The sequence below is a fragment of the Littorina saxatilis genome, linkage group LG10 (genome assembly GCF_037325665.1).
Source record: "Littorina saxatilis isolate snail1 linkage group LG10, US_GU_Lsax_2.0, whole genome shotgun sequence".
Lineage (NCBI taxonomy): Eukaryota > Metazoa > Mollusca > Gastropoda > Littorinimorpha > Littorinidae > Littorina > Littorina saxatilis.
This window is the reverse complement of record NC_090254.1, coordinates 1,066,019-1,078,424: the sequence shown is the minus strand read 5'-3', so window position 1 is coordinate 1,078,424 and position 12,406 is coordinate 1,066,019. Positions and strand designations below refer to the sequence as shown.

The 12,406-nt window shown below is 43.3% G+C and overlaps 1 long non-coding RNA gene across 1 annotated transcript in view; it reads left to right on the top strand.

Moving 5' to 3' along the window:
• The window catches only part of LOC138979162 (uncharacterized), a 36,455-nt gene extending 32,473 nt beyond the window's left edge, over nt 1–3,982 (top strand). Inside the window, exon 3 of the long non-coding RNA XR_011459907.1 lies at nt 3,839–3,982. This is a non-coding gene — a long non-coding RNA (uncharacterized lncRNA). The remainder of the gene's footprint in view (nt 1–3,838) is intronic.
• The last annotated feature ends 8,424 nt before the right edge of the window (nt 3,983–12,406 follow it).

Below are 12,406 nucleotides of genomic sequence, written 5' to 3'. Positions count from 1 at the left end.
GTTAAACAGCAGGCAGCAGAGTAACTATTTGTGAGTGAACTATCAAGTAGTTGGAAGGTGTTAAACAGCAGGCAGCAGAGTAACTATTTGTGAGTGAAGTATCAAGTAGTTGGAAGGTGTTAAACAGCAGGCAGCAGAGTAACTATTTGTGAGTGAAGTATCAAGTAGTTGGAAGGTGTTAAACAGCAAGTGGAAAGTGTGTTTGCGTGCACCACAGAGGAGCACCAGGAGGCCTTGCATTTCATAATTGTGTTACGTCACGTCATTTTCACTTTTCTGGATAATGTCAAATCTAATCAAATACCGTAAACTACCTTGTATACACCCCCCCCCCCCCCCCCCCCCCCCCCCCCCGTGGTCACGGACCTGTGTCATCATACCCAAATATTGCTCAGATCCAAGAAACACGCTTGTGAACAGAAGAAAGACTTATCTTCAAATACACGTATCTTTCTGACCCAAAACCATCTGTGCTATACCACTGCAAAAATATCCTTAACTTTTTGTGCTCAGTGTACATAACTCGACAACTTTATTACGAAGGATTATAGCGTTTGGCCCATGTGGTAATGTCTTACAGCTAACTAAGCCTTTGCAAACACCACAAACATAAGGACGAAGAGCGAGAATAAAAACCATTGAACAACCTAAGTGCTTACAATTCCAACAACAACATCAAAAAAAAAAAAAAAAAAGCAAACGGGGAAAGAGAGAGAGAGAGAGAGAGAGAGAGAGAGAGAGAGAGAGAGAGAGAGAGAGAGAGAGAGAGAGAGAGAGAGAGAGAGAGGGGGGGACACAGAAAAAGAGAGAGGGGGAGAGAACGAGATAGAGAAAGAGAGAAAAGTGGGAATGAGAGTGAGAGAGAGAAAAAGAGCTTACGTAAGAGAGAGAGAGAGGGAGAGAGAGTGTGAGAGAGAGAGAGAGAGAGAGAGAGAGAGAGAGAGAGAGAGAGAGAGAGAGAGGGGGGGGAGAGACACAGAAAAAGAGAGGGGGGGAGAGATCGAGATAGAGAAAGAGAGAAAAGTGGGAATGAGAGTGAGAGAGAGAAAAAGAGCTTACGTAAGAGAGAGAGAGAGGGAGAGAGAGTGTGAGAGAGAGAGAGAGAGATAGAGAGAGAGAGCACCCATTGCACACCGGTTCGACCGAAGCTAAGTTAAGAATAAACTCCTGTTGTGCAGCGGGTTAAAGTATTCACTCATACTACGGAGATATACCTTCACTCGCTCGCAGCGACGTCACGTGACGGAAAGAATGTTATCCTACATACGTGAGAGAGATACCCGTGAGATAAAAATCGTTCAAATCACACGTGTGTATATCATGTAAATGAGGTCAACCGGAAGGTCATGCTATGTAAATTAGTAATTACATATTCATGAAGAACTACTTTTGCAACAAAATGGCAACTGCCACGAAACCGATTTGTCATCACTGAAAGAATTTTTTAGTGATGAGCTGTTCGAAGACATGTTTGGTGATGACGCGAATGACGAAGTCGATGAAGAAAAAAGCGAGTCATCCATGATTTATGATTTTTCTCCAATAGACTCATTCGTTCAGACAAACAAGAACAAGAACACTCTCCGAAAAACGGTTTACGATATATACGTCGCCTATCGACGTTTATGGCGAAACACGGGGACAAAAGAAACATTAGCACCATCCAACCACAAAAATTATGCAAAATTCTCTGCTCTCTTTTCATGAGTTTGAAAAAACCGGATGGCAAAGAGTATGAACCATCCCCACGCTGAGCGGCCTTCTCAGCAGCATCCATCGACAGTTGAAGTCTAAAAAGTACTGTGCACCCGTTATAGACGGCCCCGAATTTGCACTTGTAACTGAGAGAAGTCGTGAAGACAAAGCAGAAGATTGTTAAACAGGGAGGTTGTGGCAACTTACCTAACAGGGCTCAACCGCTGAAAGATGAAGATGTTGACAAGCTGTGGCAGACAAAACAGCTCGGAGTCGCAGATCCAGAAGTAATCCTGAATACTCTGTGGTGGCAAAACACAGTCAACTTTGGTCTGCGCAGCGTGACACCTCACAGGCACATGCAGTGGGGAGACGTGTCCTTGCATGAAGACAGTAATGGCAGAGAATATCTCCAATTTTGCAAAAGACAATCCAAAACATGCCAGGGCGACATGTGAAGAAAAGCTGGGATCATCAACCCGAGGTAGATCTACACCAACCACTCTGCACGCAAGTTCCTAGTGCAGAAACTTTCCGAGAATAACGTTCCTCCGACCAAAATAATGCAGCTATCTGGGCACAACAACGTTAAGCAGCATTTCCCAAGAGGAACACCGTGGCTTCAGTCTGATGCTAAACGGCACTGCACCGGTCTCGGAGCTGTCGCCAGTGTCGGCAGACGACACATTGGATTCGCACGGCCACTTCAACTCCAGCCGTCTCCACTGCCACTGCCACAATCACATCCCAGCAAACGCTAACAACACTGTTTGCAAGGCCTGTGCACGTTGGTACCATCAACATCAACCAATATTTGTCCAGTCACCAAACCGAGAAGTGACCATCTGAAAGCTGTCGACTCGCCTGGCTCCGACTTGACTGTCATCCTATCGCGGAAGGATATGCTTTGCTGTTGTTGTTCCTTTTGGTTTCTTTTATCCTGTGGCCACTGCTTTTCTTTTTATCTGGTATATTTTGAAGTGACTATCATTTCGTTGTTCGAATTTATTTAATCAATGTTCAATATTAAACTTAACAGTGTTAACAAAGGCGAACTACTTTGTCCTAGTTTGAGAGTGTGTGTCATGGCGGAGGAATGAATGTCAAATTGAGTAAAGTGGTTTGAAGTTCTAAAGCGGGTTGATCCAAAGGCAATAGCGCTGTCGGTGACTTTTAGTTAGATCTGGCACAGAAGTATATAATGTAGGATAAACAGAATACTACATGGCTTGCTGTGTCGTACCAGATTTACACTCGTTGCTTTTTCAAATAGTGAACAGCTCGCTTTCGCTCGCAGTTCACTATTTAAAAAAACAACTCGTGTAAATCTGGTACGACACAGCAAGCCATGTAGTATTCTCTATTTATCACACCATTGAAATGACATTCTTTCCGTCCCCTATAGGCGACGAAATAGGTCAAATTTTGTGCACTTTTTAGTGGAAAATGCTTCGACGCCGGAGCGGGTACTGGACCCAGTGCCGTTGTAGTGCAAGTGCACTACAAAGGCACTGCACCCAGTGCCGATAAGCGACAGCATTTTGTTCCACCATCTAAAATGTCACGTGACGTCGCTGCGAGCGAGTGAAGGTATATCTCCGAGGTATGAGGGAATACTTTATCCCGCTGCACAACAGGAGTTTATTTTTCACTTCTCTTCGGTCGTAGCGGTGTGTAATACCTCGAGAGAGAGAGAGAGAGAGAGAGAGAGAGAGAGAGAGAGAGAGAGAGAGAGAGAGAGAGAGAGAGAGAGAGAGAGAGAGAGAGAGAGAGAGAGAGAGAGAGAGAGAGAGAGAGAGAGAGAGAGAGAGAGAGAGAGAGAGAGAGAGAGAGAGAGAGAGAGAGAGAGAGGGGTGCTGACGTAATTGCATGGAAGGATACCCAACATCCTCTATTCTCGATGACATACCAAGGAGTTAGTTCGGGCGAACGACGATCTATGGACGGTTTATTATATAAAGGGAAGCAAGCGGTTAGAAACGGGCGTCGATAGAGCCAATGAACAGGGATGGGAACTTGTAGTATTTCATTCACTTGTGAGAAGGGTAATGTTCCTCTGTCCTGTATCACACTAATAAGGTTAGGGAACAAATAAACTTGCGCTGTGTTTCCCTCAAGAGCATGTTGCATATTATGTTTGCAGGTTATGCTGTTCTGACCAACTGCTTTATAGCGTACGACAACAGTTTGCAGAAACTCGAAGGCAGTTGTGATTTTGACGGAGCGTATTCCGCCAGCAAAAACCAAAGCTGCACATGGTCCCAGAAATATCCGGGAGAGGTAAAGACACTGGTGTGGCATGTAACAAGGTTACTATAGTGACTCAAATAACAGGCGCCAGTACTACCCAGAATTTTGAAAAACAACACTTTTTGTTGGTTCCACTTTGTGATATTGTTTTCAATGAAGTAGATTGATTATATTTTCATGTGCAGTGTTTTGGCTCACGTACGTGTAGCCTATGCGATGCTAACTTGTGTATGTCTGTGCGTGCGTGCGTGCGTGCTTGCGTGCGTATGAATGTATGTCTGTGGTAGAAACTTTAACATTTGACTGAACAACGAAATACTAATTTTACCTGGTTATTATTCAAGCAACAGCTTCAAAGTATTGAAGCAATGGTCAACATTTCGTCGGCACGTATGTAGTTAAAGTGTGTATACAAAGAAAACGGGTGTTTTTTTTGTTTTTTTTTTTTTTTTTTTTGGGGGGGGGGGGGTAAAACAGCTGACTGGTTTGTGTCGTGTGTGGCATGTAGACCAGGTCAGGGGTCAAGGTTAGGTCAGATCGCGTGAAGGATTGTGGTATAGATACAGTTATCACCGAGCTGCAGTTCGCCGATTCGGAGATGACTCATGATTTCCATTGTTCGGTTTCGTAGCTCCAGAAAAATAGATAAACAAGTCGCGTAAAGGCGAAAATACAACATTTAGTCAAGTAGCTGTCGAAATCACAGAATGAAACTGAACGCAATGCAATTTTTCAGCAAGACCGTATGTACTCGTAGCATCGTCAGTACACCGCTCATGCTCATGGCAAAGGCAGTGAAATTGACAAGAAGAGCGGTTTAGTAGTTGCGCTGAGAAAGATAGCACGCTTTTCTGTACCTCTCTTCGTTTTAACTTTCTGAGCGTGTTTTTAATCCAAAAATATCATATCTATATGTTTTTGGAATCAGGAACCGACAAGGAATAAGATGAAAGTGTTTTTAAATTGATTTCAACAATTTAATTTTGATAATCATTTTTATATTTTTAATTTTCAGAGCTTATTTTTAATCCAAATATAACATATGTATATGTTTTTGGAATCAGAAAATGATGGAAAATAAGATAAACGTAAATTTGGATCGTATTATAATTTTTTTTTTTTTTTTACAATTTTCAGATTTTTAATGACCAAAGTCATCAATTAACTTTTAAGCCACCACGCTGAAATGCAATACCGAAGTCCGGGCTTCGTCGAAGACTACTTGACCAACATTTCAACCAATTTGGTTGAAAATGAGAGCGTGACAGTGCCGCCTCAACTTTCACGAAAAGCCGGATATGACGTCATCAAAGACATTTATCGAAAAAAAGAAGAAAAGAAATCGGGGATATCAATACCGGGAACTCTCATTTAAAATTTCATAAAGATCGGTCCAGTAGTTTGGTCTCAATCGCTCTACACGCACGCACGCACGCACGCACGCACACACACACACACATACACACACACACACACATACACCACGACCCTCGTTTCGATTCCGCCTCTATGTTAAAACATTAGTCAAAACTTGACTAAATGTAACAAGTCGCGTAAGGCGAAAATACAATATTTAGTCAAGTAGCTGTCGAACTCACAGAATGAAACTGAACGCAATGCAACGCAGCAAGACCGTATACTCGTGGTCCACCGCTCACGGCATAGGCAGTGAAATTGACGAGAAGAGCGGGGTAGTGGTTACGCTATGCTGCATAGCACGCTTTTCTGTACCTCTCTTCGTTTTAACTTTCTGAGCGTGTTTTTAATCCAAACATATCATATCTATATATTTTTGGAATCAGGAACCGACAAGGAATAAGATGAAAGTGTTTTTAAATTGATTTCGAAAAAAAAAATTGGATAATAATTTTTATATATTTAATTTTCAGAGCCTGTTTTTAATCCGAATATAACATATTTATATGTTTTTGGAATCAGCAAATGATGGAGAATAAGATAAACGTAAATTTGGATCGTTTTATAAATTTTTATTTTTTTTTACAATTTTCAGATTTTTAATGACCAAAGTCATCAATTAATTTTTAAGCCACCAAGCTGAAATGCAATACCGAACCCCGGGCTTCGTCGAAGAGTACTTGACCAAAATTTCAACCAATTTGGTTGAAAAATGAGGGCGTGACAGTGCCGCCTCAACTTTCACGAAAAGCCGGATATGACGTCATCAAAGACATTTATCAAAAAAATGAAAAAAACGTTCGGGGATTTCATACCCAGGAACTCTCATGTCAAATTTCATAAAGATCGGTTCAGTAGTTTAGTCTGAATCGCTCTACACACACACACACACACACACACACACACACACACACACACACACACACACACACACATACACCACGACCCTCGTTTCGATTCCCCCTCTATGTTAAAACATTAGTCAAAACTTGACTAAATGTAAAAAGATACCAAAGGAGATTTCCTACAGGTTAATCTGCACAGCGTGTTTCCAGTGTCTGCGCGAGGAAGCGCTGTCGAAAGCGCAGTGTCGATCTGGTCATCTCTGGCAGTCGTGTCACCTATGCTTACTCTGTGTGTGTATGTGTGACGGAGTGATTGTTGAGTTTGTGTTAGTGTTTGTCGATTTCTTACGTGAGCCTTGAAGGCTTCGCCTCTTGTTTCTTGATATGTTTAGTAGTTTCTGAGATGTATTTTTTTCCGGACCTAATTGCTACCCAAACAAAACGAATTTCGAGTGACCAAAACGTAAGAAGTAACATAGTCATAGGTGAATAGAGGTACTTTCGCTTTCAATGGGCCAACACCCACTTCTTGCTCGCCAACGGGAGTAATTCTAGGCTCTCTACGTTCAAAAATGGCGGCCTGCGTGTCTGCTGCTGAAGTGTGCATGTTTTGCTTCGATTCAAGTGATTCGTTCGTACTGCAGTGCTTGTAAGAACCAAGATATGTCAACTGATTCTAACAGACGTGGAGTACGGAAACGAAAGCGTGTGTATCATGGTAATCGGTGGACTAAAAGGTGGGAATCGACCTCGAAGGTACGCAAGTTGACAGTTCCGTCGTAGCTCTGTGACACTAATTGAAACACAGTTGTGTTGTACATTGTGACGTAGCTCTGTGACACTAATTGAAACACAGTTATGTTGTACATTGTGACGTAGCTCTGTGACACTAATTGAAACACAGTTGTGTTGTACATTGTGTCGTAGCTCTGTGACACTAATTGAAACACAGTTGTGTTGTACATTGTGACGTAGCTCTGTGACACTAATTGAAACACAGTTATGTTGTACATTGTGACGTAGCTCTGTGACACTAATTGAAACACAGTTGTGTTGTACATTGTGTCGTAGCTCTGTGACACTAATTGAAACACAGTTGTGTTGTACATTGTGACGTAGCTCTGTGACACTAATTGAAACACAGTTGTGTTGTACATTGTGACGTAGCTCTGTGACACTAGTTGAAACACAGTTGTGTTGTACATTGTGACGTAGCTCTGTGACACTAGTTGAAACACAGTTGTGTTGTACATTGTGACGTAGCTCTGTGACACTAGTTGAAACACAGTTGTGTTGTACATTGTGACGTAGCTCTGTGACACTAATTGAAACACAGTTGTGTTGTACATTGTGACGTAGCTCTGTGACACTAATTGAAACACAGTTATGTTGTACATTGTGACGTAGCTCTGTGACACTAATTGAAACACAGTTGTGTTGTACATTGTGACGTAGCTCTGTGACACTAGTTGAAACACAGTTGTGTTGTACATTGTGACGTAGCTCTGTGACACTAATTGAATTACAGTTGTGTTGTACATTGTGACGTAGCTCTGTGACACTAGTTGAAACACAGTTGTGTTGTACATTGTGACGTAGCTCTGTGACACTAGTTGAAACACAGTTGTGTTGTACATTGTGACGTAGCTCTGTGACACTAGTTGAAACACAGTTGTGTTGTACATTGTGACGTAGCTCTGTGACACTAGTTGAAACACAGTTGTGCTGTACATTGTGTCGTAGCTCTGTGAAACTAATTGAAACACAGTTGTGCTGTACATTGTGTCGTAGCTCTGTGAAACTAATTGAAACACAGTTGTGCTGTACATTGTGCCTTAGCTCTGTGACACTAATTGAAACACAGTTGTGTTGTACATTGTGACGTAGCTCTGTGACACTAATTGAAACACAGTTGTGTTGTACATTGTGACGTAGCTCTGTGACACTAATTGAAACACAGTTGTGTTGTACATTGTGTCGTAGCTCTGTGACACTAATTGAAACACAGTTGTGTTGTACATTGTGACGTAGCTCTGTGACACTAATTGAAACACAGTTGTGTTGTACATTGTGACGTAGCTCTGTGAAACTAATTGAAACACAGTTGTGCTGTACATTGTGTCGTAGCTCTGTGAAACTAATTGAAACACAGTTGTGCTGTACATTGTGCCTTAGCTCTGTGACACTAATTGAAACACAGTTATGTTGTACATTGTGACGTAGCTCTGTGACACTAATTGAAACACAGTTATGTTGTACATTGTGACGTAGCTCTGTGACACTAGTTGAAACACAGTTATGTTGTACATTGTGACGCAGCTCTGTGACACTAATTGAAACACAGTTGTGTTGTACATTGTGACGTAGCTCTGTGACACTAGTTGAAACACAGTTGTGTTGTACATTGTGACGTAGCTCTGTGACACTAGTTGAAACACAGTTGTGTTGTACATTGTGACGTAGCTCTGTGACACTAGTTGAAACACAGTTATGTTGTACATTGTGACGCAGCTCTGTGACACTGGTTGAAACACAGTTATGTTGTACATTGTGACGTAGCTCTGTGACACTAATTGAAACACAGTTGTGTTGTACATTGTGACGTAGCTCTGTGACACTGGTTGAAACACAGTTGTGTTGTACATTGTGACGTAGCTCTGTGACACTAGTTGAAACACAGTTGTGTTGTACATTGTGACGTAGCTCTGTGACACTAATTGAAACGCAGTTGTGTTGTACATTGTGTTTGTACATTGCGCCCTGTCGTAGCTCTGTGACACTGGTTGAAACACAGTTATGTTGTACATTGTGACGTAGCTCTGTGACACTAATTGAAACACAGTTGTGTTGTACATTGTGACGTAGCTCTGTGACACTGGTTGAAACACAGTTGTGTTGTACATTGTGTCGTAGCTCTGTGACACTAATTGAAACACAGTTGTGTTGTACATTGTGACGTAGCTCTGTGACACTAATTGAAACACAGTTATGTTGTACATTGTGACGTAGCTCTGTGACACTAGTTGAAACACAGTTGTGTTGTACATTGTGACGTAGCTCTGTGACACTAGTTGAAACACAGTTGTGTTGTACATTGTGACGTAGCTCTGTGACACTAATTGAATTACAGTTGTGTTGTACATTGTGACGTAGCTCTGTGACACTAATTGAAACACAGTTGTGTTGCACATTGTGACGTAGCTCTGTGACACTAATTGAAACACAGTTGTGTTGTACATTGTGACGTAGCTCTGTGACACTAATTGAAACACAGTTGTGTTGTACATTGTGACGTAGCTCTGTGACACTAATTGAAACACAGTTGTGTTGTACATTGTGACGTAGCTATGTGACACTAATTGGATTACAGTTGTGTTGTACATTGTGACGTAGCTCTGTGACACTAATTGAAACACAGTTGTGTTGCACATTGTGACGTAGCTCTGTGACACTAATTGAAACACAGTTGTGTTGTACATTGTGACGTAGCTCTGTGACACTAATTGAAACACAGTTGCGTTGCACAGTGTGACGTAGCTCTGTGACACTAATTGAAACACAGTTGTGTTGTACATTGTGACGTAGCTCTGTGACACTAATTGAAACACAGTTGCGTTGCACAGTGTGACGTAGCTCAATGAAACAATGAAACACTGCACCATCAACCGTGAAGGTTCGTCTGGCCGAATGGAGTCGGATATTGCAAGTGGCGAGCAACTCACGACCAGCACTGCACCATCAACCGTGAAGGTTCGTCTGGCCGAATGGAGTCGGATACATGTATTTGCAAGTGGCGAGCAACTCACGACCAGCACTGCACCATCAACCGTGAAGGTTCGTCTGGCCGAATGGAGTCGGATATTGCAAGTGGCGAGCAACTCACGACCAGCACTGCACCATCAACCGTGAAGGTTCGTCTGGCCGAATGGAGTCGGATATTGCAAGTGGCGAGCAACTCACGACCAGCACTGCACCATCAACCGTGAAGGTTCGTCTGGCCGAATGGAGTCGGATATTGCAAGTGGCGAGCAACTCACGACCAGCACTGCACCATCAACCGTGAAGGTTCGTCTGGCCGAATGGAGTCGGATACATGTATTTGCAAGTGGCGAGCAACTCACGACCAGCACTGCACCATCAACCATTAAAAAGCTCAAGCTTCGAAATATCAGGCTTTTCTCGGATAAGATGACGTTCTGATATGAACCGACTCTAGTTGACCGGCACCCTATACAGTCAAATGTTCAAGGTCAAAGTGGGATCAAGTTAACAAACTTAAAACAAACAAAAAAACAGTACCGGTACTTTCCTAACTGTTGTTGATGCCTTGCTACATCTTGGACATTTCAAGCGGATTTAGGGTTTGAAGACTTGTGAACATGACTCTAGTAGCGGATTTAGGGTTTGAAGACTTGTGAACATGACTCTAGTAGCGGATTTAGGGTTTGAAGACTTCTGAACATGACTCTAGTAGCTGATTCATCCTAGTTACATTTCCAGGTCAAAGTACTGTCAACATCTTGTAAAAAAGACAGAAAAAACCCCAGTGAAATCCCCTTTGACACGTGCACCCTTTGTCACGTGCACCCTTTGACACGTGCACCCTTTGACACGTGCACCCTTTGACACGTGCGCCCTTTGACACGTGCACCCTTTGTCACATGCGCCCTTTGTCACATGCGCCCTTTGTCACATGCGCCCTTTGACACGTGCGCCCTTTGTCACATGCGCCCTTTGACACGTGCACCCTTTGTCACATGCGCCCTTTGACACGTGCACCCTTTGTCACATGCGCCCTTTGACACGTGCACCCTTTGTCACATGCGCCCTTTGACACGTGCACCCTTTGTCACGTGCACCCTTTGACACGTGCACCCTTTGACACGTGCACCCTTTGACACGTGCGCCCTTTGACACGTGCACCCTTTGACACGTGCGCCCTTTGACACGTGCACCCTTTGACACGTGCACCCTTTGACACGTGCACCCTTTGACACGTGCACCCTTTGACACGTGCGCCCTTTGACACGTGCACCCTTTGACACGTGCACCCTTTGACACGTGCGCCCTTTGACACGTGCGCCCTTTGACACGTGCGCCCTTTGACACGTGCGCCCTTTGACACGTGCGCCCTTTGACACGTGCGCCCTTTGACACGTGCGCCCTTTGACACGTGTACCCTTTTTCACATGCGCCCTTTGACACGTGCGCCCTTTGACACATGCGCCCTTTGACACGTGCGCCCTTTGACACGTGCGCCCTTTGACACGTGCGCCCTTTGACACGTGCGCCCTTTGACACGTGCGCCCTTTGACACGTGCGCCCTTTGACACATGCGAATCTCTTGAGGAATGGTTGAAAACGACGTTAAACACCAAATAAAGACAGAAAGAAAGAATCTCTTGAGAAAAAAACCCACATATTTTCAGCACTATTTAACACAGGCGAAGTTCGGCCACCCTTTGAAATGTACGTTGTGCAAACCGCTACTTTAACGAACGCATCTTCGTCCTTGCTCTGGGATTTAGGCAAAAAGGTTTGTGCGTTTAATATAAAGTACTTTAATTTTGGTTATGTCCCTTATTGTTCTGAGCTATTTAAAGAGCTGTCACCGTGTCAACTTGAGACAACTTGAATCAGTACCCTTTTTTCTGTGATACAGCGAGCTACCGCAGAGCTTTGTTGTGACATATAACGGAAAAACGATAGCGGGCGGACGATTCGTTGTCAAGTTTTCACCATTCAAACCATCACCACGGTAAATTTGGTGGTTCCTAAATATAGTTCAGCTCTTTGGAATTTACGAGTTCAAATAGATGCACATTGCAAATGTATTTACGAAGCTAAAGAAGCATCTTGACCAGTTAATTTGCGTTAAGGCCAACAACCATGTGCAGCGATTGGTTCTTTCATCGACACCACCACCCACCGACCAGCTATGTCTCGCTAATGTCGGCTGGCCGTCTTGTTGCTTTGAGTTGAAGGGAAGCACCACACCTTCCAGGAGGCAAGTGCGTTGGTCCGCTATAATGGTGGTCAGGAGATACTCCACATGTTTAGGCAGACGTACAACTGAATTCTTAGTGGCTGTTTTTGCTGACAGTTTTGACTATTTCTTCACAGCAGATTGTGTGTGTCTTGCCAAGCGAAAACGTCTGTGTTTCTTGTTGATTCGTTCGTGTATGTACTGTTCATGTAAT